At 31.6% G+C, this 26,464-nt stretch overlaps 1 long non-coding RNA gene across 2 annotated transcripts in view; it reads left to right on the top strand.

The window, feature by feature from the left end:
- LOC140059242 (uncharacterized) overlaps window positions 1-26,464 on the top strand; it is a 37,413-nt gene that overhangs the window by 8,205 nt on the left and 2,744 nt on the right. The window lies entirely within an intron of this gene.

Raw genomic sequence — 26,464 nt, 5'->3', positions numbered from 1 at the left:
TATTGTCGCAAAACATTGCACACATTGCATTAAACATAAACATTTAAAAATCATCTTGAGACCATTCCAGTTACCAACTAGATAAGCTTTCCTAATCAGTGCTTCTATGGGTGTTCAGTTGAGTGCAGGAACTCTAGTTGATCATACCCAGTACCATTTTGATTTTACGATCATTCATGAAATTCACATTTATTCAGCAATATAAGTATTTAAATTGTTACAGGGATCTTACAAAGACAAGGAATTGTCTGTAGTCGTAAGACCCTGCGGAAAATAGAAATATTATCACAAAGAAAAAAACATGAAACTAGAAAGCCACTTCGAGAGTGCATACCTCCGCCTACTGTAAAATTCTCCTACATAAGATTTCTCTGGGAAAAAAAAAATATATATATATATATTTGTGTGTGTCTTAATGCTGTTTGTGATTTAGGCTAATTTCACTACAAGCATGTGTATGCGAGATTGGTGTAATGGTTTGTAACAAGCCTATTAACAATAGCTTCAGTTGACTAACAATAGAACAGCAACGCGAAAATCATTGATTGAATTTGAAAAGAAATTCATTTTGGTAAAGATTGTAATTACTTTTTGAGTATGCTAACAAACCAACAGACAAACAAACAAACACACGCGATCGATTACATATACCTCCTTGGCGAAGGTAAATAAAATTTTAATGGTACAAGTTGACATAATATAATTATGTTGTGAATACCATAGCATTTTGCAAAGCACGCTCGTTGGGTTTGTGCACTCTTTGTGTTCATAATCAGTGTACCCTGTCCCCCATAACTCGCTCAGGCTATATTTTGTGCCAGTTTTGCATTTTGAAACAGTACTGTGTGCAGATTGGATATATATATATATATATATATATATATATAAATCATACTGTAAATTATAGAAACAGTGCTCATATTCGGAACATGATCTCATAATCGCGTCGAGCATAGCTCATTGGCGAAAGTTTCATATTTTTTAGTTGTATGAAAAAATGTCTCTGGCTGGATTCGAACCTGCAACCTCTCGCTTACAGGGCGAGTATCATACCACTAGACCACAGAGCCATGTATGGTATTAGCACAGATTTTCACCCACAAGATACATTCTCTCATACAACAAACGCCCTCACAATCAGTGGAGGCTTAACAAGTCAGAATAAATTCCAACTTTAATTCGCAACGGTTTTTTAAATATTATTGTGTATAATGTAAATCAATGATATATATATATACCTATATAAAATAAGTAAAAGTATACATATAATATAATATAAAACAAATGAACTTGTCAATTGTATGACCCAATATAGACCACCGGGTGAGGTTCGTCATTTGTCTGATGTGCATCATACCTTATGAATGATGCACACTTGCATCAAATAGGAACTTGTCTTTAGGTGACCATGACGCACCCATTTTGATGCATTGTGACCATGTCCATGATATAGTGAGCGGTAAAGTGACAAACATTAACACCATTCATTCATGTGTTGTACCATCTAGGTTTTCTGATGCACCCTTGCATCAATAATTATTTATAAATGATGCATCCATGATGCACCTCTCCCGGTGATCGTACAGTGGGTCAAACAATTGACAAGTTCAAAAATATATTACAAATATAAAACAAAAGAACTTGTCAATTGTATGACTCAATAGAGACCTCCGGGAGAGGTGCATAAACAGAACCTTTAAAATCATCTTGAATAATTAAAACATGATAAAATATTTTAACATTATAAATATTCCATTTTCACATGAAATTATTATACACACATATTTCATTAAAAACAGTAAACATCTGAATTTATTAAATCATCTCGAAAAACAAATAAAAACATTATAAAACTTTTCAACATATTCTATTGTCACATGAAATTATTATACACACATATTTCATTAAAAACAGTAAACATCTGAATTTATTAAATCATCTCAAAAAATAAATAAAAACATTATAAAACTTTTAACATTCTATTTTCACATGAAATTATTAACACATTTCATTAAAACCATACAGTAAAAACTATGTTTATTAAATCATACTTGAGTTAGTTACAATAAAGAAACATTAAAATTATAAAACTAAATTAAATTATATACAGTTATTATTAAAATAATATTCTGTATGTTTCAGTGCCAACTGTCCAAAATATTTCAAAACTTTTCTAGATTTTGCATGCCACTACACGATTAATACATAATTATTTTTATGAAATTAAGTTAATATATTCAAATGAATTAACTGTATGGATAAATTAATATGATTTGATAGAATTTTTGAATGTTGCTGGGTTTTTACCAATTAATTTGTTATTTCTAATTAAGTATTTTAGTATTATTAATTCCTATTCAACAATGCTTTTACATTTAGTTTTTCTAATTTGCATATATGAATATTCATGATTAAGATAATTTTCTATTACTATATCGTTATACTACTGTTCAAGGTCATTTTCCAAACAAGTCTTTCTTGCATACCGACAATTAGTTTTATGTAATATTGGAATTGTTCCCAGGACACGGTATGTCCATTTACGTAAGACAACATAACCAACGTACAACAATGCGGTTTGACGTAAAGCTTGATTTATATTAGTATTTTATACAATCGTAAGCACAGTCTAATGTAGATTGAAGTTGAATTGAGTTATTCAAAAAAACATTTTTAATAAAAAGAAGAAATCATTAGAAAAATTAAAGAGAAATCAGAGATTCATTTTGCTGCCAAGGGCTGACCTGAATTAAAAAATATCTTTATACAGTGTTTTAAATTTCAATTGCTTAAAATTATCAAACAGGGAGTTGTCTAAATGAATGATACAGATGTATTTTTCAGATGGTGAGCACAGCCAATGTGGTCCATAATCAGGATTAGGTCTTACTTTTATGATGGCTTATATTTAGTATTTAAAAGTCCGAAATTAGTTAATTAAAATTAGTATGAATGGTAAAAAGTGGTCCAGAATTGGGATCCAGGTCTGGATTGCCTCCAAAACCCAATGGGGTCTATGTAGCTACAGTATACTGTACCTTTAGTCGTATTTTTTAATTTAGTAAAGATTTCGCGTCTAAAATTTGTTTGATATTAAAAGTGGTCCAGAATTAGGATCCAGATCAAGATTGCCTCCACTAATTATAGTCTTCCGTAGTTTATGAGGTAAAAAGATCTCTTTTTTATTTTAGTTTTGACATTATTACAGTTGACACTAAACAAATGAACCATTGCAGCAGACAGTGGGAATAGTATTACAGTTGGAGATATTCTATTATGATTATTTGAACAGTATATTTTTAAACAGATATTGCAGGCATGGTCATTTTGAATACCCCAGCTCTATAGTTATCACTTTGCTCTTTTTTTTGTTTACTCTCTAGCTTTTTTTAAAAAGTCTTTGGTTAAAATGATTAGCAAACTACTGTTTCTCCTTTTCTTCATGATGAAAAGTGCTACATTAATTTAATTATTGTTTATTATCACTAACACTCTTCTGTATTTTGCTCTTCGTGAAATACATATTTAACCTACCTTTTCCACTATTTGTAAAGAAAAAATAATGAAAATCAAACTGTTTTTTCTCAAGGCTGTCAATTATGTTGAAAGAATAATGGCTCACGGTGACACAACTGTTGCATTTTATCTTTCTTCAGATATATCTTAATCTACAATTTTTTCTACATTACCATTTTATTTTCTATTCCAAGGAAATCTATATTTGCCCACTGGCCACATTCATAGCAACATACAGCATCACTTTGCTACCATGTCAAAATTGTGTGTTTGGTACATATTGTGTTTTGTGTGTGAACAGGATATTTTCAACTTTGAGAAGGACATATATATATATACTGTTAGTATATAATTAATGAATGCTTATGATATGAGTGCGATGGTACGAATAATTTCATGTGGTGAAAGAAATTTTTACAATGGCATGAATATAAAAACATTCATTATTTGTTTTATAACATTCTATAAAGTAGGTTCTTGCCATTGGTGGATGGCATTGTCCTCATCTTGTTGTGAAGGAGAGATTGTATTGCTATTTTTGTTAGAATATCTAACAATGCTGCTATTGGATTTCACACAGATTTTTCTTTGTGTGCTAGAATTTTTTTTTCTACACGAAAAGATGACAAAAAAGTAAACTAATTACAAGATCGTTAGACATAGCCTACATTTGCATGCCATGTGACCCACAATTCGTCCAATCAAAATAGCAGAAATTTATTCAGGTGAAGTGACACAAAGTTGAAATGAATATTATAATGACAATGAAATATTTGATATCCAGGATAATTACTGATAGTGTGAAAAGAGTATTAGTATGACAATACTATAATCAACATTATATCATTACAATGTAGCATTGTCGTCATCGAATACAATGCCATTATTATAAATGTATCCTAAAGGGATTTTAAAGTTTGCAAATTGAACTACTCTACAATTTGTTTACTGTAAATGTAAAAAAAATGCCTGAAACTTAGTCTAATGTATCCAGGTACTGAGCATGACACAATGTGATATACTTGTCACTTTATAATTAATATTGCCTTGAATTGCCATGGGGGTGACTTTGTATCTAAACATTTTTCACAAAGAAATTTCAATTTTAATAGTAAGTATGGTTACTCTAAAGTATTGATATTTTTTAGACGTCCTTATTTCGTAGAATTCTACTGTATGGAAGATGAGTATAGTAATTAGTACAGTCTTGTTTATTTTTAATTAATTTATGTCATTTTTCTTTCTATGGACCCGCCGAGATTCTATTCTATACAAGTTTTTATATGGCGCCCTACAAAGAACAGAGCGCCTACTAACAGTACGTAGTAATTAATTTAAAAGAAAAGTTTTAAGTTGACGGTGCCGAATTCGCTACTCTCAAATCGACAGGTAGCGCGTTCCAGATCCGTGGATCGATAACAGAAAAAGAATTGTGACCAGCTTTCCGATTAGATCGTGGAACGAAAAATCAGGTGGGATCATTAGAGGGCCGAAGTCGGCACCTGTAATTAAATGAAAGCTGGTCACGGTTAAACTGAATTAAATAAAAAATGTACAAACGAACAACAGAAATAAAAGGTTGAATGAATGAATAACGGACCTGATTGTATTCTTAATAATTCTACATTCAAAATTGTGATTTGTTTAACAAATTTATTTCAGATTTGAATCACAAAATGCCACACATTCTAGCAACTACAGTAATCAGAAAGGAGAGGAATGTCTACCTGCAACTCATGAATATTTCTATCCATTCCCCAAATAACCTTAAAGATGTTTTGTTCCCCTGAAAAAAATAATTCTTAAAAAAATGTTTGTTAAATATTCTATTATTAAATAGATAGGAAAAAAATCAATTTACGGTACCTGGAAAAAATTTAATTTATTAAAGCAAAAATGGTCAAATTGGCTGCCAGCCAATGCATTTTTGATTGAAAGTGAAAACATTTTATATTATTTATAATATAACATATTCAAATTCTGATTTGATTAATCTTTTTTCGTGTTTTTTGGTGGACAATACAACTTTAAATGAGACAAACACGATAGTTTATCTATCCATTTCTTTTTCATTTCAAATTCTGAAATGCTGCCACCTATAATTGTCATAGTTTCCCATATTTTGTCAAATAATAATTTGAGCTGAAGGTTCAAAATCTAACCAAATAAAATCAGCTTCGGTTGATTTATAGCTATTTGTTTTGATAATAATTCATAAACCTTGCTTATAGCAACTTTATGTCAATAAATCAACTGATTTTTTTAATCATTTTTTAAATTTTGATATCGTCATCGCAGCCTTAGCTGAATTACAAAGATATTTACATATTCTCAATATTAAAATTTGTATAATGCATTATAATAGTACGTACCCTGAACAATGATAAATTCAAATTCTGAATTATACAGTAGGCTAGGAAATTTAGCATTTTGAGTCATAGGTTCTGTAGTCTATTGATAAAATAATAGGAATTCTCTTTTGTTTTCTATCCTTTCAAAATCTTTGAAAACAATTTATTATCTATCTATCTATCTAGGCATAGTTTATCCATATATTGAATGAAGCCCTCCTTATAACATTTCCATTTCTGTCTAATTCTTGCTGTCCTAGTCCATGCAGCCGTTCCAATGTATGTTGTTAGATCATCTCTCCACCTTCTTTTCTGTCTTCCTCTTTTTCTCTTTCCTAAGTTAATTTATTGTGATTCTACTCAATACAATTATGTAGACGTCTGTTTGTCTGCTCCTGGAGTACAAAATACAATCATTAGAAAACCCTCTATGACCATGACAAATTAATTTTGAAACAGTTTAGAAATGTCAAACGGTGGCTATTGTGTAGTTTTATAAATCTCAGATTAGTCTATAATGTAATTGTATTACAAAATAAGGTTTGAAGGCTGATAATGTGTCCATTAATATTCTCTTTATTACAATTATTGGGGTGTTTATTCAGGGAATTAAGAATTGTGGAGGCGTTGGGAATCACAAACTTAAAATTAATCTTATATTTTCTAACCTTGACAAATACAGTAGCAAATCTTTTGTAAATGAGACTGAGACTGAGAGTCATCTACTGTATGATGTTTGATACAACGAAAAAAAAAACATGTATGTATGTGTTTTATTTTCATGCAATGGTACAAATAATTTCATTTGGTGAAAGATGAAAGATTTTTACTATGAAATTATTTGTACCAATACCATTGCACTCAATAACATTCATTATCTGGAACCATTGAATGTAGTAATTTCAAGAACATGTAGTACAAGAATAAGCTGTATCAATTTTGTATGGAAAATACTGTATGGAAAATACAAGGTCATACTGTAAGGTACTGTCTCCATTCTGACAGAGGCTACGGTCACACTACAGCCTCAAGCCTGGCGCGACTCATTGAGATTGAGGTAATTCCATTAATTATAAAAGTCTATGCTACATTAATACGATAAAAGTCCCGATGCATATTTATCCTTTCTCTTGCAGAAAAGAATTCGCTTCACCTTTCTAACACATTGAGTGCAAATAATGATGACTTTGAGTTGGCATTCTAGTTAATAATTATAAATTTCTTTGCTATATTTTTCAACTGAATATTCTTTGAAAACCTAAAATGATTATTGTGGTAATTTTAAATTAAGCTTGGCATTTACACTGTTGATTTGATGGATTGTCATAAAGGTTTAGAGGTGCCTAAAGGTAATCCAGCATGTCTCCTAAACTAATCCTGTATCAAATCGCTGCTCTAGAATATGTCATTGTCACTATAGGGGACATTATCCATTCCCTAGTTTAACAGTTCCATTCTGCCAAACTAAAATGCACGTTTTAGAGTAATCAAAGCATAAAATCTACTGTTAATATTAATAGTTTAGTAGTCAATTTATTTTGAAGATATTTTGTAGTTATTTCCCGTCTCCCAAAAAGGTACAACATTTTTTCTTGATGGTTTTATTCTGATAGTGCATCAGGTACACTTATGATTAGGCTTACTCGGCCCCCCCCCCCCCCACCCTTTTTTTCTTCTTCTTCTTCATTCTCATCAATACCTCACAAAATTGTGTAGATTGTTTGCTGCCCTCAACCCAAATTGAGAAAACTAATTAAAAAATATCAGAAGTTATTGTTAATAATTTGGTTTGATAAAGTATTTTATTGTCACTCATTTGATTTGATTTTATATCGATAAATTTGATTCAGTAATTCGCTTAATTGTCCAGAATTGTTTCTAAGTTTGGAGAACACTGCAAACTATATTTTTATGTAAAATATTATATTTCTTTAAAAGATAGAGATAAAGATATTTATATCATCAAAGCGTGTTGACAGGTGTGATGGCAAGTTTTTGTTCTGTTTGAAATGTGCGTAATATTCACGCAAGAATTAACATGAGTGTAATGAAATCAGCCAAACCACACTAACGATAAAATAAAGAAAGTAACCATGCTTATCAAATTGCATGTTGTTTTTTTAAATATTGTTTAAATGTGACAGAAAAGGAAATAAAAAAAAATAAAATTTCTAATTTTGAGTACCAACCAGGATAAGTGACTATACAGTAGCGTACAGAAGACATTGTAATTTATAAGATATTTGTTGTGGTGCAACCAGCAGTGGAAAATTGTACATGTTGTTGGGATGTCACTGCCAGGGTCTTTTTCACATGATAAAGTAAGGCCTTTATATGTGCACGAAATGTTGAAACCATGCCATGACTGTCTGCGTTTGAGCAGGCTAAAAGGAATACCGTCCCTCAGTAAACTTTCGAAAAACAAATCCACTCATTCATCAGTTTGCATCTATCTTGTGCTACTTTAGAAAATGTCTGAAATCATGTGTTCATGTGACACTACAAATAATAGACAAGCATAAAAGTTATGAATATTTCGTTAGTGGAGAAAATAGTGCCCTGTTGCGGAAAAAATGTGCAATATGGTGAGAAGAAAAGGTGCCCTTTGTGGTTAAAAAGGTGCCTTTTTTATGGGGGGGGAAAGGTACCCAGCTTTTATGGCAAAACGTACCCAGCTTTTATGGCAAAACGTACCCAGCTTTTATGGCAAAACGTACCCCTCTCCCTCCTCTTTGTAATAATAGTCCTGACTATGGGCTTGCAGTTCAGACATTTAGATCTCTCTGCAGTTATTTATTTTTAGAGGATATAAATTATTCCTCTATGTTTTTATTATGCACAATTTGACAGTAAGATCCTCTTTTTAATTTCATGAGAACTATATTTGTTAAAAATTGATCTGACATTGTTTATTCAACATGTTGTTTGTTTGAATGGTTCTAGTTTAAGATCCTTTAAAAACAGAAATACAAATACTATGTTATGTTTTTTCTGCTATTTATAGCAATACAAATATGTCTCTTCAAATAGCACAATATTAATATGATACTGTATTATGACCTTCAGAAAGACATCATCAGAAGATGGATGTTCACATTTATAGAAATACAATTGAATTACTAGCATATTAAATATTATTAAAGGCCAGGTGCGGGCAAAAAAATGTCTATTGATCATACATTCCAATAATTATCGATCTATGTAGTTTCCCCTATGTTTCATAATTTTTGGGATTTTATTTGTGTTACATGAGCTTGTTGAAAATAAGCACTTTCTTATCAGTGTTCAAATTACACAGTAAAATCTCTATTCTTTTGTACACAAATTTTGTAAATAGAGAGGCATTTTAAAAATCTATGAAAAATAAACGGTATGGTAAAAAATGTTATCAGATAACAAAATATAGGTAATATAACTTGAATTTTACATTTCTGGTATTTTTATTCAAGTTCAGATTTTGATTTTCATGTTATAGCAAAAATTATCCACCATATATCCACTATCTTTTTTCACCTTCTACCTAACTACCGGTACTGAAAAAAAGTCTTCCTGGTTTTTATGGCAGAATTTTGGCAAATTTTGTATTTGAACATTTTAAGGGAAATTTATGTTTTTTCGTCTTGATTTCTGTTACAAATATTTGAATTATGTACAATTAACCAGATATTATATTTAAAATTCATGCCTGTACCTGAGCTTTAACACCTAAATAAATTCCTGTAATTCTGTTATTTGACAATTGTGGGTCACGTGATGTGCAATAGTGCATACTATTTAACAATCATATAGATAGTACTTTTTTTCATATTTTTATCTACAAAATAAAAATCTTTTTACAAAAACAAATCTGTGTGAAATCCAATAGCAGTAGCACGATGCAATCTCTCTTCACAACACAAGATCAGAACAATGGAAATTACACAAATCTACTAGATGTGTAGTATAAAACAAATAATTAATGTTTTTATATTTGTGCAATCAATTTCATTCGGTGAACTATGAAATTCTATTTTTACATGGAATTTAATCTATCTAAAAACACACGCGATCGACTACATATACCTCCTTGGCTGAGGTAAATTAAGAAGTATTATTACTCGACGCTCGGATTGTTTTATATAAATGGTCAAAATTACCTACACAAACTGCCTTTGTCCATTCAATTCAGATGCTCTTTTGTCAACAATAGTGGCTGTTTTTTAACTATAACCCATGCTTGAAAGATTCTGAAGACTCAAGCATTTTGTGGATACTGGACCTAACGGTTAAGTAGAACTTATTCTACCACCAGACCACCATGTACACTAACAAATATTAAACAATGATGATTGATCGATTTATTTTTGCCTATAGGCAGGGAGTTGTTGCAACTCCCTGCTATAGGTAACCATCATAAGTTTGTAAATTACAAACAAGATTAAATTAATTTTAAAACAATTTCACTGGACGTATTTACATACAAATAGAATCAATCTACCCTGTGTAATTTTAAACTACAAGGTGATTACTGTATGTGTTATGTTGAATGTTTAAAGTAAAAAAAATTTCATAGCTTGAAAGATTGATTGTTTTCACGCTGCTGCTCTAGCCCGCTACGTCCCATTAGGACTACTCAATCAGAAGCTATAGCAAGCAGCAGTTATAGTTCTAAGGACAGACAGTTTTGTGAAAATGGAAACTCCACTATAATTGATTGATTCCAGCTGCTACAGTAGACCCATAAAACGTCTGGGAAAGAGTCTATTAGGACATGTCATGCTAAAATTACAAATCCCTAAGCATTTCTGGTATATTCACTGTCAGATATTCATTGAATTATTATCGAAACAGGCCATTAAAGTTTGTGTTTGTAATAGGATACTTCACAATTGAAATATCTAGGGTGATGAAGTGACCCCCAGATTTGACCTTAGCAATAAAATTAACTAAAGTGACAGAAATTGAGTATTCACTTCTGTAACAAAAAAATAATATTTATTCACATATAAAAAAAGAAAAGAAACCCAAAAACCATTGTCTGACAGACAATTTAAGTATTTGTTGCTTTAAATTACATTTTTTTTCAGGTAAAATAACTATTATGTGACAATAAAATGACACATTCAAAAACATTTGAAATAAAAAATATTTTTCAATAAGCGAGCAGCGTTTTTTGTAAGAAATATTTCTTGTTTTATTAGATGGAACCGTAGAGTTAACAAGGAAAATATCCTTTGATAATTGATTTCTCTCTCTAGCATAAAAATGATCTCCCCATTGGTCACTTTTTCATTTTGAACTTAACTCTTTTCTAATTTCTTCCTATTTTAGGATGGGTTTATTACTGTCCATTTCAAATAAAAAATATTCATTATTTAGTTATATAACACCATGTCTTACCATAAATTTTGAAACCTGTGCATTTTATTTATATAAAATTGGTAGAAAACGACAACGATAAATATAATAATAATATTTACATCTTTCTATCAGAAAAAAAAGACAAAAAAAGTCTCATTAGAACATGATTATATTAATTTAATAATAAATTTGTTGTATCGTAACAAGTTTATGTTCTTGCTGATAATGACGTCATTTTATTGGTGCTTTGAAAATATTATTATTCACTCTGTATGTCCGATTGTTATATATTAATTGTTGATAAAAATATTATTTTTGCAAGTTGGATCAAATAATTAACAATAAAATCATTTTATCATTGTTTAAACAATGACATCATCTGATTGGATTTTGGGAAATATTTTATTTATTTACTCAGAAAATACATAGGAAAAACACAATATTTCAGTATGGAAATTAAATTAATTGTTTCTTTTGCAGTTTACAATTTATAAACAATATAAAAACATGAATGAAAAAGACAATACAATTACTTACCAGCTTTTCTTTTATTGTAAAACTAATTTGAATACATATTGTATTTTTATTTATTTCGTTTTCTAGTAGGATAGTAATAATAATTAAAAACGTTCTTCCAAGGAATTTAAAACATTTGTAACAACTATATAAAACAACTTAAACTAACTAATGTTATTATACATCGTTTAATACTCAATTATTACTCAATATACTGTAGTGTACTCAATTTTGAGGCACACAGTTTACTAAGCTCTTTAACATTATCAAATTTATGTGACAAAAAAAATCTGATTTGCCCATATATGGACATGATGATGTTATTTACCATATTATTTGGGCACATCACACTTTTTTTGTCAAACTAGTTTGATAATGTAGGCAGAGCTTAGAAAATATTTTTTGCATTAAAAATGTTCGTCTACCTGGAATATAATAGGTGAAAACCATGAGTTTTATGAAGGATTGTAATCCATGAACACAAGTGGCGTAATGGCTACGAGCGCTCACTGGCTAATCCAGGAGCCCCAGAGCTTAAGGGGCCTCAGAGCATGAGCAACCTTACTGCAACTACCCAGCGTTGGATGGCCTCTTGGGAGTGCTAAACCAAGGGACTTTTTCCCTGATGTATACTCCAACCATAGAGATCTCTATGCTCCAATGAACATTTTACAAAAATTTCTCAAGACCACTGATTTTTTTCTTATTATCCCCCTCCCTGCCCTCAATCATATACCCTGAGACTTTTGCTGTATATTGTAATGTATGCTTTCAGATTGCTGTTTTTATTTGTGGTGATCTTATTTCTTTCTTTCTCCTCTGCATCTTCACACAATCAGAAAGTTGTAGAAATGTGGGTGTGTCAGGCCTTTGTAGACTACCATGAGAATTGATGAATTTCACACAATTTGTTATCTGTATAAATTATGTATACTTCAATCATCAAAACAGTGTGGGCAATTATGTTTATTATTACAGTATAAATAATAGATTTCTCTTTTCAAGATAAAGTTATTTATATTGCAGATATGTGTCGTATAGAAAAAGTCTACTCTTTAGTTTTTTAAATTTATGCTTATGGTTGGTGCTGTCATGGGATCCGGAAGCGGAGCCATATGTCAGAGGGTGCAGAGATAATAATTTTGTTAGGTTTAAAACTATTTATCTATGACCTGGTGCAATAACCCATATACACCCTTACACCCTGTCTGCCTAAATACACAAAATCTACAGGACCTTAGCCCCACCATGGTTGGGGCTAATTTAGAGAAAAGATATCCGCTATTGCACTTGCTACAGTATAGTTTGAATTTAGACAAAATATGTAAGTCAGGATTTACACTTATACTTTGAAAGTGTCGGGCTATAATGATCAGTAGTCGAACGTCCCTCACATTGCACTATGCCCTCACTGTCTCAATTTGACCTGCTCTATATTCTGTAAGTTAGGAATTCATTTCAATTTGAATGGCCCAGTTATTATTGATAAATGAAAGAATGATATAAAATAAATGAAGCTTTGAATTCATATGTCCCATGTGACCTTTCTTCAAAAATAGTATACCGTAATTACCTACATATTGTTGACTAATAATGATAAACTACTGTGCCTTATATACAGTATAAGATGCACTCTGAAGTAGGCATAGGTCACGAATTACGGAACAAATGAATATCCATATAAATTACGTACTGGAATTGAAGATTCTAATAAATTACTAAATATGGAACACAAACTATGATTAAGACTACGCAAAATTATAATTTGGCCTAATTGTGAAAAACCCCTTGAAAATGCAATGAACATATCAATCACCCATATGACATAAAGACCTATTTCTATTGTTTTCCATGCAATCAGGTGTGAAATACTAAATAATATAAAAGGTAAAAGGTAAAGGTAATTATTTGTCCTCAAGCCTAACTGGAAACTGAGGAGATTCGGATTAGGCCCTCTACTGCAGCCAGCAGTGCAGAGCCTACCAGATCAGCACACCGGGAGATGATCCTCTACTCTTTTCGAATAGTGTACCAAGTTCTTTAACGTGCACTGTTAAGTACACGGGACCAACAGCTTTACATCCCATCCGAAGGACGAGGCAATGAGAGTAAAGCATCTTGCCTAAGGATGCAATTAGTATGGTACAGATAACCTCGAACCCATGCCTATCACATGCTAGTCTGATATTACCATTACACCATTACTCTCCTGTATACACAGCACCCACCGCGATTTCTAGACGGTCTCCCATTCAGAACGCAACCGGGCCCATCGGTGATCTGATGAGAACCGGTGTTTCAACGCAGTATGGCCGTATAAGTACACTACAAAATATTATAACGAAATGAATTTCTATTTTAATAGGTTAAGCTCTGCTAATTTTTCTGGCTGTTTTACTTTATCGTTTTGATTTAGCTTTTTGCTTTTTTTTTTGTATCTCCATTGAGATCCAGCCACTTATACCCACAGCATTTTCATTTTTTCAGTAATTTGCATTTGGAGAAATATAATAGGTTAATATAAAAATCAATGTGTTAAAAAAGGTATGGTGAAAAACATGAATTTTCCTTAAAATGGCCAATTAATACACAATCTACTGTATATATAAATTTACGTAAGGGCAAAATTCGGTAAATCTCATGTTATTTCTATAAATGTTTACTCGATGGTGTATAAAGTTGGTCCGTACGTTCTCTTAATTAAAGTTGAGTTAGATAATTTAGTTATTGACGATTAAAACGAATTTAGGTTCAACGATTTGCCCCAAATAGGGGTGTTTTCCATCGTGAGGTGGTTTCCCGAATGATCGTAAAATCAAAACGGTACTGGGTATGACCAACTAGCGTTATTGTCATAGAATCATAGAAGTACTGATGTAGTAGCCTATCTGTACGGTGACCATAGGATGTGACCCGAGACATGACTAACTATGACTTTTAGTTGATAGAAGATTGAAAACATTTTGTTAAGAAGAGTTGTACTGTATGTGGATGTTTATTGAAATTATGTCAATAATGTTTACACACTAGGCATATAAATACTGTAGTAATGTTTGTTAGTAAAAATAGTTTTGAGTTAATAAAAATAAGATATAAGGAAGAAAAGCAAAGAGACTGGTGCGGCTATTCCTGAATATACAATACTAAGTATCGTAGTTTTAAATTATAAATTTTAGGCGATCTTGTCAAAGGTCAAGCGCCTATAGCCTGCCACACTGTCTAATGGATGTCCATCTTGAAAAATACCCGCACACAATAATGCGAGGATGTTTCTCATTTTCCTATCTCCTCCTACGATAATTGTTTTTAATACCTTAAAACCGGTTGAACAGCTTGAGCACAGCATCATAATAACCAGCCAATTTTCTTTAGACAAATACTTTTTTGATTTTATATAGGTTTATACAAATGTATTGATTTGTGATAAATGGAACATTCCAATATAATAATTTATTTAACACAAGAACCTGTAGGTAAATTTATGGGCCTTTGGGGAATAAACCTAAAACCTGTAGTATTTCAATACTTGAACAATACTGTAAATACCAACCATATTTGGTTGACATTTGATTTAAATGATTTGAAATGGGTCTCATAAAAAATATACCATATATATATATGTGATACCGCATAAATATCCCCATCGTTTGTGGATATTATACGGTATATTCCAAAATATACCGTATTTGAATCGCAAATTTCTTAGGCCCTGTTTCTGATGCCAAAAATATACCGTATATATACGGTATATTTTATATACGGTATATTTTTTGGCAGCAGAAATGGGTCTCATAAAAAATATACCGTATACTGCGGTATATATACCGCATAAATATCCCCATCGTTTGTGGATATTATACGGTATATTCCAAAATATACCGTATATTTCATACCCCGTTTCTGCTGCACTAAAAATATACCATATATGTGACCCGGCCCATGAGACGAGGTCAAAAACTAACAGAGCGTGATTGACACACACGTGTATAAGCAAGCAAGAGATCAAAATATCACTGTGGACTGAAGAAATAACTATTTTTGCAATTCAATTGTTGGGAGAAGCGAAGGTTGGGAGGAGACTGCCCTACTGCATGGTAACAGAAGAGATACCGAGATTTACAAAAGTATCTCAAACAAAATAAAAGCAGAATTTGTGGTAGACTTAATAACGCCAAAGTTATCGGCAAACGCCGTCGTCTTCTTTGCATAAATCTAGTCAATGCCCATTCTACATTTCTAGATTGTTTGTGCGGTGTAAATCCGTTGCCACTTCTGATCATTAGATTTAAAATAGAAAGCAATGCTACGACGTTTTGAGAAACCATCATTGTTTTGTTTTTGTCATGTAACCTCACTACACGAGACTCTAGGTCAATCCATACTTCCATCTCACGAAATGCATTTTGGGTATATGAAAGCCAAATTTTTTACAGCCCACCCACGAAGTATGTGCAGCGGAAACGGTGCACGAATTTCATATACGGTATATTTATACGGTCTATTTGGGATTGGCAGGTGAAACAGGGTATAAGTGGGTTAGATAAACTTCACATGTACAAATAAACTTTTACTGTGAGTGTGGGTGTGGGCCCTACTGTTAGATATATAACCGCGCAATATCAAAATAAACTTTATTACAAAAAATAAAAACGTTGTAGTGGTGTAGTGTTACATGTACTTTACTATTTCAATCGACTATGACAGTGACAGTTTAAAAATATTTTACTGTAAAACATGAAAAAAATATTTCGTTACTGAGTGGATAAAAAATATATTTAAAAAGTGTTTCTCTTTGTACCCATCCTCTTCCCCATCCCTCAACCCTAATGAGTCCAAATAAAAAATGTGGACTGCTAATTTTAGTTGACTCACATAAATCATCGTGTCTATTTATTCGTTTACTGCGGTGCATTTGAAATCGCCAGTTTTTTTAACCTGAAATTACTGTGTAATCGAGAACCATCTGTGGGCACAACCTAGATGGTCTAGTTTGATAAAATTCTGCTAAAGTTGGTGGGATACTGGATAATTTTTGGTTAAAGTATGAAAATAAGAACTAAAGTCACAATAAAAACATCAGAAATGTAAAATTAAGTTATACATATATTTAGTCTGAATCTGAAAATATTTTTTACCTCACCATAATAAGTGAAAGTAAATATAACTTATTCTAAAATGGTTTTTAAATGCCTCACTATATATTTACAACATTTGTGTAAATAGGGGTTTTACTGTATAATTTGAACTATTCCAACACTAGTTTTTTCAACAAAATTGTGTAAGTAAAAATCTTAAAAATTATTAAACAAAGGGGAAATTATAGATAAATAATTAAATAGAATGTTTGATCAATAAAAATATTTTGCCCGTATCTGGCCTTTAAACTTGTGCTACCTTTTAAATTGGGTCTCAGGAGACCAAAAAGGTTTGAGTATAAAATCTATCTACTAATTTCCTTACAACTGAGTCGATTTTGATTAAGAAGACCAAATTTATTTTACCTTTAAAGGTTAAGTTACATTCAAATGTTTTTTTTAGAAGCTTTTTTTTTAAAATTGACATGTATAAAGATTATAAATGAGACATAAAAAAGTAAGGCATCTTGAATGAGGTCAAAAATAATTAGTTTAATTGAAACAATATCGAAAACAAATTAAAAGGCCATCTTTCAATTTCAACAATTTAATGAAAATTTACTAGTCAGGAAAAAAAATCTCTTTTCTTGTTGTTAACCCCAAAAACTCTCTTGAACATTTCACCTGTAAATGGCGCTTTCCCAGTAAGAGGTCGGGGTTCAAATCCTCTCTGGCAACTTTTTTTTTTCAAAAGAAAACAAAACTTTATGCAAATGTCTTGCCACCTATATGCAGATTGACATCCATTTAAAATATCTTTAAATAATTGAAATAATTAAAATATTATTAATCAAGTAGATTTTTATTTATATGCACTTTAAAACATATATCGCAGGGACTCTCCCGTAAGGGTTCCTTTATTTCGAGCTGCCACAAACGGCGTTAGTTTGTCCGTCCTTTTGTTGACCAATATACCGTTATTTTTCATAGTTGTTGTGAAAATTAAAATAAAGAGCGCTCAAATTAAAAGAGTGTTTTTATTATTATTTTCTTATTAATATTTATTATATTATATCACCATTTCTGCGTATAGATACATCCAGTTTATTTTTGGGTTGTGAGCATTTTCAAAATAGGTTGAGAACACTGGTTTGTAATGCCATAAACAAATGATTGAAAATAAATAGAACGATTTATGAGTAGTTTAAAGTGATGAACAAATTATGATGTTGTCAAAGGAAAGGTGGTAGACATTTTTACGATGTAAAATTTATGGCGCTTACATTCATGTGTAATACTAATTGCTATATAGTAATATATGGCTTCAGAATGAACAGGATATTGGGGCCATCAACTCATATATTTATTTCCACATTGTCAGAAACAAAATCATGCAATATAACTATTGACGTTATTATTATTTTTCTTTATTAAAATGTACAGTAATTTTTAACAGTGTAAAATTAAAGAAACCCAAGAAAGAGGGTCATATGTTATTATTAAATTAGTATTGAATAAATGGCATATAATTGGCACCACTCTCAGCACTATAGGATGGCATACATCAACATTTCCTGATTGTGTACATGCATGTTTAAAAAATATGAATGTCAATATATATATAAACAAATCAGGCAAAGACAGTCATTCTAAACCGCCCGGTGATATACTGAAATTTAATTAATTAATTTTAAACGATAAAGATGAGGAAATCTGTGAGAATGAGAAATAGTCGCCCCAGCCGAGACTCAAACTCGGACCGCCTGCTTGATATGTAGATGTCCTAACCATTAGACCAGGCTTATATATATATTTTATAAAAATGATCACCTATAATTCGTCAAAGTGACGAATTAAATTCTAGTTATTATTAGTATTGAAAATAAATTGTATTACTCTAAAGTGTTCAATTTGAATTGTTTTAGGGGAGGGGGAGGGGGAGGGGGTAGGGGAGGGTGGTAAGTGGGGTGAGAGGTCATCATACAATGGTAATATTGTAGTGACTTCCTAGTAAACGTCTAAATTGAAAGCCTAATGGATGCAGTAACTGCAGTAAAGTAATTTTGGCATAATCCCTTAATACTCAGGCTGCATATTGACAAAAACATTGACACTTTCTACAAATTCTCCAACAGCTCTTCCTTTTTCTTCCTTCCTCCTATTAATTTTTCTACACTGTGTGGCAGGCAGTTGTTGCTATTAAAGAAACTTGCAGAGACATAGTTAATTTGATTCTAAGCGAATTGTAGCCAGTGTTCAGATTGGACTTTTCTAGGTCAATTTAGTTTAAGTGAATCGGTTAATTTGATTAAATTAAGTCTAGTGTGATCAGGTCTTAAATTATCCTTATTAGGGCACATTAAGTGGACCTTTTAAGGGGTCATTTTGTTGGGTCTGAATAGAGGTTCTACTGTACTGCTGATAGGACCCAACAATTTTTTCGGAGTATAAACCTACAAGTAATTTCATCGTCTTGTTTTTAGTCGATTGCAACGTGATTCTACAGCTCCCTATGTCGGTGGGTCGGTTGGTCAGTAAACACTAACTTGAGCATAACTTGTATATGGCCTTGTTTTTTTTATCCATGATGAGTGGTTTTTACATTAGTATGATGGATAGACACATAAATCTCACTTTGAAATAATTTGAATACCAAAAATGCCCTTTGAAATGATCTGATTCCTACATCCGATCTGTCTGTGAGTGTGTTGTGACATTATAGAAATGTCATGCAGAGATGATTGAAACATTCTAATGCACTGATAATTCATAGTTTGGTTTTTTTTTTTTGTCTTTTGTTAAATGATTTTTTTTATTTTCTCTATCTTTGATCGCTCATTGGTATTGTATTGTATTACATTATGTTGTTGCTAATTTTTTTCTGTTTATGGCAGGATGGTTTGTTATTGTGTTAGTGTCTACTAGTCCTTGTAAGTCTTTCTTTATTTGATTCATCCAGTTATTTCTTGGTCTTCCTACGGGTTGTTTTACTTTCCTGTTAGTTTCCTTCATTGTTTGTTTGATTGGGGTATCATCCGGTAATCTAATTATTTGTCCATACCATTTTAGTCTCCTTCGTTTAATTCTTTTACATTTTTTTATTACATTATATACTAATATTTATATTTTTTTTACAAATAATAAATTAATCTCTGTCTATCAGTCTATCATGGTAATCCCCTTTATACAGAGGCTTTCGTGGACCAGTTTATAGGGGTAACCCCCTACTCATTTAAAATGATGACCTGGGTTCTTTAAAGTGCCTTAAGTAGAGGTGTTCAAAAAGAGGGATGTTGCATACATAATTTAAATACTATATACTGTACCTACTACTAATGACTGTTGCTATCCTATACTGTAGCAAGTTAGCCAAGGGAGTTGTCACCCTTAAATATTTTCATACAGGGAGGTGCCACATTTATGGGGTTATATTTTGGTGGGCCTAGTAGTAGCACAAGTGTGGAAAAATATGAGCAGGTGCAGCATTTATGGGGTATATTTCCAAGTATTTGGTAGCACAAAAATACAAAAGTAAAACAATGTACTTTCACAAACGAACAACCTACTTTCACAAACGAACAACCTACTTTCACAAACGAACGATCTAAATTAAAACAAAGAACGTACTTTTACAAACGAACAATACTTTCACAAACGAACGAACAAATTTAAAACAAACAACATACTTTAAAAAACGAACAACCTACTTTTACGCGAACAACGTATTTTTTACAAACGGACAACGTACATTGATAAACGAACAACCTGCTTTACCAAACGATGTAGATTGCCGAATAAACTAAGGACTCGTCCATTTTTTAAGTCGGGTAATTGCAAAAGTTCCGATAAGAGGATATGCCTTAGAGGGATCTCAAAGCGAGCAGCCTGTATCTTGCGCGCGTAAGCAAAACTCATCCTGACAAATGAAGGAAAAGTGACCCTCATGAAAACGTTTTTTGGAAGATGTTGAATTCTAGATACGAATTCATGTAAAAATGTTGCGTATCGGATGTTGTGACATCATTTTATGGCCAGTTGAATTATAAAAGTCGTATTTTTATCTTTTGCGTCATAGTTCATTTAAAATAGCGCGCATCTATATTCTACGCATCCAAATTCTGCTACACGTTAATATGTTGTTGCTCAGATAAATTCCTTCCAAAAAAATTGCTATCTTCGTTTTCATTTTGATGACGTCATCATGATAAAAATTAAAATATAAGGCGGGTCCCATAATTTTACCTATGCTACACTGTATGTATAGTGTATACTCTATATTCTTAGACACAAAATAGAGAGCTCACTATTAACAACATTTTATTTTCCTCAGGTCATGTGGTGTTTTTATACCCAACTTAAAAAAATGGACGAGTCCTTAGTTCATTCTGCAATCTACATCGTTTGGTAAAGCAGGTTGTTCGTTTATCAATGTACGTTGTCCGTTTGTAAAAAATACGTTGTTCGCGTAAAAGTTTGTTGTTTGTTTTTTAAAGTATGTTGTTTATTTTACATTAGTTCGTTTGTTTGTGAAAGTAGATCGTTCGTTTGTGAAAGTAGGTTGTTTGTTTGTGAAAGTACGTTCTTTGTTTTAGTTAGATCGTTCGTTTGTGAAAGTACGTTGTTCGTTTGTGAAAGTACGTTGTTTGTTTTACTCTTGTATTTTTGGCAGTGATTGCCTTCCATACACAAGCGTGGGAAATGAAGGAGGGAAATATTAGTAGTTCAAGTACCTGGTCCGTTCAGTGTAAAAATGTCACAATTTATCGAACATTTTTAGCTATACTGAATGCTAAGTCCATCGCAAAATGTATCCTATATGAATGAATACAAATATTAACCATATTATTATTAAGTATAGAAACATCTTAAACAAAATATGATTATTATAAATGGGTTGTCCCATGACATGCTTGTTGTCATTACACATTATGAACATTATAAATATAAATTGTAATATTGGGACTTATTGGACTCCAGTTTTACTGCAAATAAAATCGATTTCGAATATTATAACACAACTGATTATATTCTTGCAATTTGATTGGTTGATTATGCATCGCATCTCATTTGAAATTAGCCCTACCTAAATGGAAAAGTTTTATCTAATGGTGATAATTAATGTGCTATAATGCGCTTTCTGTAAACATTTTTAGAATTTTTGCCATGTGACATTGTTGACTGATCGCGTTCTGAAATAAACTTGTTTTTCTTTCCATCTATAATTGTTATACTCCTCGTCAAAAGTTGGAGTGGGCAAGGCTAGGTTCATCAATAATTTACAATAATTAAATTGAATAAAAATTGGTGTGTATAAAACAAATAATGAATGTTTTGTATACATGGAATGGAGAGAATTTATCGAGAGTGTCCTCTAATAAGAGTGTCCCCTGAATAAAATTAATGTCCCCTGAATAGGGGTGTTCCCAAGGGAAGGTTACCTGTATTTTTAAATTTGTCCATATTCATTTATGTGTGTATACTGAAATTTGAAAAATTTGAACCTGGTCAAGGTGATTTAGATGTTTTGATTTCACTATAATGTAACTTTAAATAACAGGATTAAGATAATTTGTTTTCACATCATTGACATTTAATCATTATTGGTCATGGTTTAACAAGTTCAAAGGTCAGATTATAGTGGCATTGATGCGCCATAAATGAAAAGTGGGGAGCGTTTTAATATTTATATTTTTAGATTGAATAAATGTCATACAAACCAAAAATTAATATAGTAATTTTTTCTTCATTTTTGTAATTGATATCAAAGCAATTTTTTTTAAAGCAGTACATTGAGAGTAATACTCAATAGTCTTTTCTTTTCATCTTGTATTTTGCTATTCATTTTTTTATTGAACTTATAACACCACTTCTCTTTAAACCATGAAGCTGAACTTATGTTCACATATTGTGTGTTTGTGAATGTGAGTGATTTTTCTATAGTGCCCTCTATTTTGCCTTCAAGTAGTGTTTATCAAGAAATCATATTTATGTCATTACACGGAATCAACTGGAAAAATAAAAATAAGTAATTCTGACTGCTGTATCCAGGGATCATATCAAAGTTATCATATTGCAGTTACTGCAGTATTAACTACACTTAACATGTTTATGCAATTATGGAGCAACTTTTTTTGAGTCCTGCAATGCAGTGATTGCTTCATATACTTTTACATTAAGACAAAAACAAACTATAATTAATGTAATTAGCTTAAAGGAAGAAGTAACTGCAGTAGAGTAATTTTGAAATGATCCCTATACTGTACATCTTCTACAGCTCTGTCTACACTATCAAACTACAGTGTAGTTTGACAAAAAAAATGTGTAATGTGCCCAAATATGGTAGTGATACAGTATGTCCAGATAGTGGTAGTGATATGACATGTCCATATGGGCACGTCACATTTTTGATAAAGTTTGATAGTGTAGACAGAAATTTAGGATAGTTCTGTGATACACATGGTCGCGTCACACCTTATGGATATGACTAATGAATATTCATGTTTATGACGTTTCATGTGGGGTCCCAACTTATGAAAAACAACTACACGCATACGATTTTGAATAAGACGAATTTGAAGGTTTAATATTTTGAACACAAGTTTCTTTGATACTTTGATACTAGAGTTTCTTTACTTAAATTTAAAAAATAAAAAGTAAAATCTGTCGTCTATCTTGATTGTTGCCGTATTTAACGTGCACTTAATTTTTTGTGGTTTTTTTTTGCATTTGTTCTGCTCATGACCATGTCTGCCTGAACTACAGTTTTTAAATTGGATCTAGAAAAAAACATGTCACATAAAGTTTGATAGTGTGGCGCAGTGTGTTGGACGTTGGACTACCGATCGTCAGACCTAGGTTCGAATCCAACTCTCGCCGCATTGCTTGTATCCGTAGGCAAGATACTTTACTTACGTTGCCTCTCTCCACCCAGGTGTATAAATGGGTACCCAGTTAGATCTACACACAACTTTGCGCTGGTTACCGGCTGCATTATGGGAGTATGTTTCCATACGTGTTTGATCCAAAAAAAAATACTGGGGTAATAATGCTTGTAAAGCGCCTTTGAGCATGATTACTCATGAAAAGGACGCTATATAAATGTGGTATTATTATTATTATAGTGTAAACAGACTAGTTTGACAAAACAAGTGTGATGTACCCAAATATGCTAGTGATAATATACCAAAATATCGCCACATCCCATTTTTTGTCACATAATGTTTGATAGTGTAGACAGAGCTTTAGAATTAATCATATCAAATTAAACAAAACAAAAAAAAAGCTCACAAAACTCTTTATCAATATTGTCTTAATTATTCTTTTTTTTAAACACTATTAAAAAAATTAAAATAACTTTCTCCTAAAAATCCAATGTGACTCACTCAACAAAGGAGAATAATTCATTTAAAATGTTATGAAGTTTAGACTAAACAGATGAAGCAATTAAATTATTCTATGGGGAAGTGTGATGCGATGCATTACTTGGAAACATTTCTTTCAATGTACAATTAAAAAAAATGAGAGCCTTCTAGAAATTACATTTGATTAAACTTGATAAAGGGATCATGTCAAAATTATTCTAATGCAGTATAGAGTTCTGTGGTGCTGTCATCACGACGGTAGGTGGCGCTGCGTGGACGATAGGCTAGCCAATCAAAAATGTGTTCAACCTGCCTGAATGATTCTAAGGTGGTGTGGAATAGGCTTGTTGAAGTATTCATTTTAAAACCTTAATATTTTTCAACTAAAATTTCAAAAGATCACTAAATATTTGTTTTTAACAATCTATATATTACATACATACAGTAATTTGATAGAAATACAGATGAGATCTATATTATTGTTTATCAACGCATTTTTTGTTCAGTGCAAGCAACCATGAAGCACCATCCATATATCCTTGACCTTCTTCCCACCTACACCCCTCTTGCTTGTCTTCGTTCAGCTGATCAAAACCTACTACTTGTTCCTAGAATTAACACCAAATCTTATGGACAATTAGGTCTTTTATGTTCTCTGCAGCTTCTCTTTGGAATTCTCTCCCTCGTCATTTTACTCATTCAACTTCTATTGATATTTTTTAAAAAGAACTTAAAACGCATCTTTTTAACATCCAATATAAGCGCCTTTGATTTTTACTTTGGTTTAGTTGATTCTGGCGCTATACAAATACCTAAATTATTATTATTATTGTTGTGACGTCACACTACAGAACTCTATAGAGAAACTTTTCAATAGAACATATGAACCCAGTCAGGTGAATTTTATTATTGATCAAGTTTGAATGAAATCAGCCAAATTGTGTAAATTAGTCTTTTTTATTCCTTTTAATAATAAATATTAAACAAACCTATTCAGTTATAATATTTAACTTTTTTAATTCACTCTTTAACATGTTAATGCATTTATTTTGCAAGATATTATAGTAATCATACACACTGTTATTGCAGTGACAGAATCATAAAAACTTAATACAATTAGCTAAAATCAGACGTTAACAGTGACTGCAGATAAATGACTTGACAATTATTGATGCTGAATCACAGCATCAGATTTTGTTGATATTGAATCCTGAAACTCTTACAGTGCCAAAATCTAAAATAAACTAGAGAGACTCTGTTCCATAGAACATGAACCCAGTAAGATGAAGTTTATTATTGATCAAGTTTGATTGAAATCAGCAAGTCGCTGCATAGTTAAACAGCTAATACAGGAAGATTTTTCACCCCTTCCCGACCATACATGGGAGGTGGTGCTGTCATACTTAGACTATATGGCGAGTATAGATTTGTAACTTGTTGCATTTTAAAGTGTTGAAGAACAGGCTCAAAAATAGAATTCAGTCAGTTAATGTTCATACATGATACATCAACTAAACATTAAAGGACAACTTGTCTAAGACCATATTTTAACAACGTATTAGGGATGTACATATAATAAGGATATCGCTGCACTCGTTTGCCGTACAGTCGTCGCCGTAAATTGCTGGCTGTACAGCGAGCGTGTGCGGCGATATCCTTAATCTTGCGATTGTTCTGAAATCATATGTACTGTACATCCCTAATACTCTACTATAATAATCTACTTGGTCAAAATCTAAATGGTTGCTAGAAAAAGCATTCAAAATGACACTCTTCAAAGTAAGCTTGCATTTTTTTTTTCTGGTATATTTAATAAAAAAACATTCTTGGTGAAGTAATATCATTTAATCTAAATCCGTGAGCTGAGTCAGTCTTCTTGCAAATTCTGTGTAAACCATAATATTATGCACTAGAGCGTAAACTAAGTGGCAATGATTGAAGCGTGAAGATTTGAAGGTGCAATCTTCTACTACTATATATGGCTTAAATGAATAGACCAATTGTAGTTTGAATAAAAAATGTTTTTACTTATAAAAAGACGGTTAAATTTAAAAAAAAAAGAAGTAGTAAATAATTTTATTTTTTTATCCAATTTTGGCGAAACTATGTGTAAAATGGCGCATATTTAACTAAAAAAAATACTAAAAATTATTTTTTCAAATAATATGTAATACAGTAGTACAAAAAAGTGCCAAACATGGATAGGAAATTCTAGGGACCATTTCAAAATGATTCTACAGTAACTACATTATAACTCAATCCTGTTCATGTAATATTTAACAAGGTTTTTTGAGGGGGACAACAC

Source organism: Antedon mediterranea, chromosome 9, assembly GCF_964355755.1.
Source record: "Antedon mediterranea chromosome 9, ecAntMedi1.1, whole genome shotgun sequence".
Classification (NCBI taxonomy): Eukaryota; Metazoa; Echinodermata; class Crinoidea; order Comatulida; family Antedonidae; genus Antedon; species Antedon mediterranea.
This window is presented reverse-complemented; position numbering and strand designations above follow the sequence as displayed.